Here is a 5,889-nt window from a genome sequence, read left to right on the forward strand (position 1 = left end):
TTGGCATTTATGTCAACATTGTTGACATCTAAAGTCAACATTGTTGACATATATGTCAACAAATAATGAACGTCATCTTCAAAAATCACATAACATACCCATAACAAACTCATGCTTTTAAACAACAAAAACTTCATTATTTCAAGATGAAAAGCTTTTTTTATACCCGAAAAAATGAAAAAAAAAAAACGAACCTAGGGTTTTATTTCGTGGATTGCAACTTCTCTTTTCAAAAATCACATAACATACCCATAACAAACCCATGCTTTTAAACAACAAAAACTTCATTATTTCAAGATGAAAAGCTTTTTTTATACCCGAAAAATGAAAAAAAAAAACGAACCTAGGGTTTTATTTCGTGGATTGCAACTTCTCTTTTTTGGGTCGGAATGCTCCTACGACGATAACTGAGCTCCTCCGACGAATTTTTTGAGCTGTGTTCACGAGTTTTCTCAGGTTGGACGAGATGCGGGAGAGTGAGGGAGAGAGAGAGAGAAGATCAGGAAGACAAACTGAAGAGATGGACGGGAGAAGAGATGGGTTTGACTGAGTATTAATCGGTCTTCATTTCGGGAGAAAATGGCTGAGTAAACATAGATGCCAATTTGTAAAGAAAATAGATAGTGAAGGGCAAACTTGACTTTTTACACTTGTCTTAGTGGCATTTTGGGACAAATTAAGGTTTTAGTGGAATGTGGGAAAAAGTTATCAAAAGAGTGGCAAATAGGGCAATTTCTCTTTATTATTATCTGCCTAAATAAATTCACATAAATTTATTACAAATTGTAGATCATTAGGATTAATAAAAAAAAAAAAAACGTATACTGAATTACCGTCCAATCCAAACAATCTAGGTTTGCTATCACCGTTTAGTGTTGGTGAAACCTAAAAGAAAAAACTGCATGTCATATAATCATATTTTAAAACATGTAACATATTATTAATATATAATGATAAAAAAAATCGAATTAATTAGAAAAAATGAGAAGATAGATATCTATATATTACGATTGTTCCAGCAATGAGAGAATTAACCCGGTCCACAGGACCAGCCTCAACCCAAATATTCGAAGTACCTGATGTGATGTGGTATAAGGCTGAGATTATATATCGAAGTTGATCCAAGGGCTACGAAATACTTCAATTTTACGTCTTTCTTTATTTTGATCATTACTTCCTGAAAAAAAAAATCATTAACGAGGACATTAAAAAGAAAATAAATATGAAATTATGTAGGTGGATATATAAGTGCCGATTGATTACATGGTCATTCGGACCGACAGTATTAGGGTTTTGACCAATCTTGCGAAACAATTGTCTTGTTATGTTTCTTGCCCTAATTCTTTCCTCCTTTGTTGTTCGGTATATCGGAACTGTTCCTTCAGGGCAAATCTCGTTCCTCGAGAATCCAGCTTCCGATGATGGCGTGTTTGAACCGAGTGAATTTTTCGCACGATCAATATTTCGAGGAAAATTAGCACTTGGTTTTAGCTGCAGCAAAAAAAAAAAATAAATAAAGAAGGGTTAACAAAATAATCATGTTTAGTGATCTATTTTGTTCTAGTCACTATACTAAATAATCGATGGTAAAGTGATCGAGATTCGATAATAACATTAAAGGGAAAAAAATTCACGGCTTAAGATTTTGCCAAATTTTTTAAACATAAAATGAATCTTCCTAAATTTTTTTGAAAATTATATACCGACATAGATTTCATAAAATATAGCACCAAATAATCACATAATTTATTTAGATTTTTGACATTATTTGATTGCCGCGCATGATCGATCAAATAATGTCAAAGAACTGTGAATTAACAAACTTTTTAATATGATTTTTTTTTTACAATTTTTTATATGATTTTTTTGGTTCGCTATGTCGTCGCTGATTCCTTGATATCATCAATAAATACAAACGCATTTATTCTACCTTAATTCCATGATTTGTTGTAATGATCACTATAGGATAAATAAATCAGTTGCTGTTCCGAGGACAAAAATCTCTGTAAAAAATATTTTTATGAGTTAACATCCACCATATGCTAAACACTAAGTTAAAATAATAATTCATTTAAAAAATTAATCGTTATTAGTCTCATCTCATGAATCATTTTTCATTTTATCAATTTTCATTTTCTAAATAATTAATCAATAATTGCGATGACTTGCGTGTTGAAGAACAATAAATATAGGGGTTGGTGCATTGCATTACATTTTCATTTACGTATCCCTTTAAAATTTTACTTTGCTTTGCAGTCAAACATTTATGAGACCTAACGTGAACGAAGCAAATACAAAGGTATACGAATATTGCAGCATGGAAGACCTATGGAAGAAACAATGTTAATATAACTTGTCAACAAACTCAACCACCGCATTACATTCACACAGTGGTCCACAACATCACGCGAAATGCATGGGTTTATTAGGCACTTTTACAAAGAATGAAAATACAATTTCATTTTCTTCTTTAAAATCAAATTTGTATAAATCTCGGATTGAATTCAAAATGAAACAAGCAGGAATTAATTGTACATGTATATAATGCTCGGTTGGGAGATTTGTTAATTTTTTTTTTCACCCAAATTTAATGTCCTTAACAAGGTGGGAGATCTTTTGGTGGAGGCAAAACAGATTGATCTTTGCCTTTCCCATTTTCCACTACAAATGCTGTTTTCAAACCCCAACCCGTGTGGACCTCTAAATGACAGTGCATAAACCACACTCCTGCAAATAATTACCATCAATTATTGCCACAGATATATAAATATTTTTCTCCTCCCCATTTTGACAAAAAAATAAATAAAGGGTTCCATAGGTGAGTGAGTGAAAGGAGAAAAGTATTTTTGCGACTGTTATTATTGTTAGCTAAAGTCAATTTTGGCTAATCATTCATCAAAACAGATTAAAATATACTTTACAATTTATATATTAATTTAGGTTATCTAATTCTAATCAGCAAAGTTCAAAGATAATTGACTTTTTTATTCTTAAAATATTATTTGGCATGTATAAGAGTTGTATTTGGAATGTGAAATCAATAAGTGAAAAAAATTGTTTGTTTGCATGATTAATCGTGGTTTAATGAATGACAATGAAAAATAAATAGTACCTGGGTTGTCAGCCCTAAATCTGATGGCGGTCCAACCACCGGTGGGAACTCCAACGGTGTTTCTTTCAGGAGGATCAACTAAGTTGAACTTAAGCCGGGTCTTTACTGGAGTTAAAGTTACCGACTCCGCTTCCAACCACAAAAAAGTTATATCCATGGAGATGGAAAGGGTGTGATTCCACAGTTAGAAGATTAGTGTCTTGTAAAACCAACTCGATGCTCGAATTGAAAGCAAGTTTGTTGACCATCGTCCATTATTTAGAGGAAAAAATAATAAATAGCAGAATTTTTTTTGAACCAAAATAATAAATAACCATATTTAATCTCCTCTCTTAAAAAAAAAACCATATCTAATCTTCAAATATTGGAATATGAAAAGTTCTATGTAACCTACCTTTTGTGTATATTTGATTTGATTAAAAAAATTAGCTATGATTCAATCAAACACTTTGTTTTAAAAATCTCTTATTTACAAGCTCAGCTAATCACACTATAGCACTAGCAGCGTTGAATCTCATGTCCAGTAATAATGATGATAAAAAATCAATCAAATAATCATTCTCCTATTGTATTATCATCAACAACAACATAAACTGCTCAAATTTAATCAAACCTTGAATAAATAGGCCGAAGAAGGTATCGGGAATCGGCTGACCGGAAGATTATGAGCTTTTGATCAGAAGAAGTGTCGATCTGGTTGTGGATACAATCACTAAAGCTTAGGGAAGTGTAATAATAACACAGAACAAGAGAAGAGTGTGGAGAGTCCTGGAATAAGAAAGAACTCTACTAGAAAGCTACATTGATTCGGTACATAAATAAATAAATAAAAGTCAGGAAAAAATGGGTTTCGAGTCTTTCGATTAAGAAGATGATGGGCTTCTAACCTTGACGACGTGTGGGTCAGTCATCTTTTCCGCTTTGCCTTGCTGTACATTTTTCTGGATTTCATTTATGCGAGTAAATAAATAAGGAAAAAGAGAAAGGGATCAAACAAATCAGAATAACCGTCGAAAAGAAATCAGAACAACTATCGAAAAGAAAGATCGAGCAACCCGATTTCAACGAAATCCTAGCAAATATATCTTTGGGGAGAGAAAGATTGTTAACCGTGTAAAAGAGAAGTGTATTTTTGGATCGCTGTTTACAAGCGATAAAATACCATTTCTTATCTGATGTTTGACAAGATATGGGCCTATTACAACAATAAAATTTGGGTTAAATTTCGTATTAAAATTAAAAATCAAAATTGAAAAAAAAGTAGCTATGTATAAAAAAAAAAAACTAAAAAAAAAAAAAATACTAACATAGCTAGAATTTGATGTTGAAATTTTTAAGTTTGAATAAAATGTATTAAAAAAATGGGGCTGTGTATTAAAAAACAAAATACTACGTAGCTAAAGTTTGATGTTGAAAATTTTCATTTTGAATCAAATATAACAGTAATGTAAATAGCCAAGTAACATTGAAAATATATGAATTATGTTAAAATTTTACAAAATTTACATTTTAATTAAAGTCTAAAAATATTATATTTTGGAAAATGCAATAGGAAAACAAATTTATTTTGTCTAATTACATTCCATATTTTTTTAATTGAGCTAAATCTATAATTTAGAATTTTTATACTGTTTAAAACTTACAAAATTATAATGTAAATAAAATTTGATATTGATAATAAAATAAAAAGGGAGTTATAAAAAAAAGCCTTATATTTTATTATTATAATGACATAAAAAGTTATAAAATAATATTATTAAAAATTCTTAGAAATAATAATATAAAAGTTAAAGCCTCGACAAAAATGTATTAGATATATCTTAATTTATTAATATTCTCAACTAATCCTTAGCGCGCGGACAATTTGCTTGTATATCAAATAATAAGATAGTTGAAAGTTATGTACAATTAAATAAATCAATCAAATTTTGGGAGACGATAATAAAGTACTTCGTATTTTCATTTGCGTAAGAATGAATACAAATCATCTATCTTTTTTTTCTGTCTCGCTACATGACTCTCAAATCAAAATTTATCACGTTGTCACCTTTTTATTGTTATTATACTTTAGAATAATAATTAAAAGAAACCGTGATGTGACTTGTTTTTATTGGATACACGAAAAGGGGCAGACGATCTAGAGAGGTTACATTACCATAGCTAGCTTCAAAGCAATATATACACTGATAAGGACTTACTGTTTAATTCTTGAATAAAAACTTAAGTCTAGAAGATGTCCAGTGCAATGTTACGATAATTAATTAGACTGTGCCGTAAGCGGGGAATGTATGAATATATGGTATTAAAAAAAGATAGTGAAAGTAAAGACAAAAAAACATTGGCTATGCCATATGTTAATGCCTGAAAATGGATCAACACGAAAACCAGTCTGCGGTTCGGTCTAGGGTCGGACCCTATGACCGCACGGTGGTCGAACGGAGAAGTTGTCCCAACACCCGTACCTCCGCCGTGTCGGAAAAGGAACGAGTAGGGTGAATGGGGGGTGTGACCGCGCCAAAGGTTGGCTGCCTACGTACCCTTTAGTCGGGATCAGGTCATGACGTAGTTCAGGGCGAGTGTGTTCGCTATGTGAGTGGATTCTTGGAGGTCGAGCTCGCTTGGGGGTCGAGCTCGCCTGGAGGTCGGTCCTGCCCGGAGGTCTAGCTCGCCTGGAGGTCGAGCCTGGCTGGAGGTCGAGATCGCTTGGAGGGTCGAGCTCGCCTGGGGGGTCGAGCTCGCTTGGGGGGGTCGAGCTCGTCTGGAGGCCAAGCCTGCCT

General features: G+C 32.5%; 1 long non-coding RNA gene across 1 annotated transcript; it reads right to left on the bottom strand.

The window, feature by feature from the left end:
• Window positions 1–2,334: 2,334 nt before the first annotated feature.
• On the bottom strand, window positions 2,335–4,289 carry LOC149388444 (uncharacterized). The gene is made up of 4 exons (XR_016300480.1): window positions 4,000–4,289; window positions 3,726–3,880; window positions 3,113–3,241; window positions 2,335–2,727 (listed from the first exon to the last, which is right to left on the bottom strand). It is a non-coding gene; the product is annotated as an uncharacterized LOC149388444 (long non-coding RNA).
• Window positions 4,290–5,889: the final 1,600 nt, after the last annotated feature.

The sequence above is a fragment of the Urtica dioica genome, chromosome 8 (assembly GCF_054948205.1).
Source record: "Urtica dioica subsp. dioica isolate 48M chromosome 8, U.dioica_male_clone48M_v1_H2, whole genome shotgun sequence".
In the NCBI taxonomy this organism is placed as follows: Eukaryota; Viridiplantae; Streptophyta; class Magnoliopsida; order Rosales; family Urticaceae; genus Urtica; species Urtica dioica.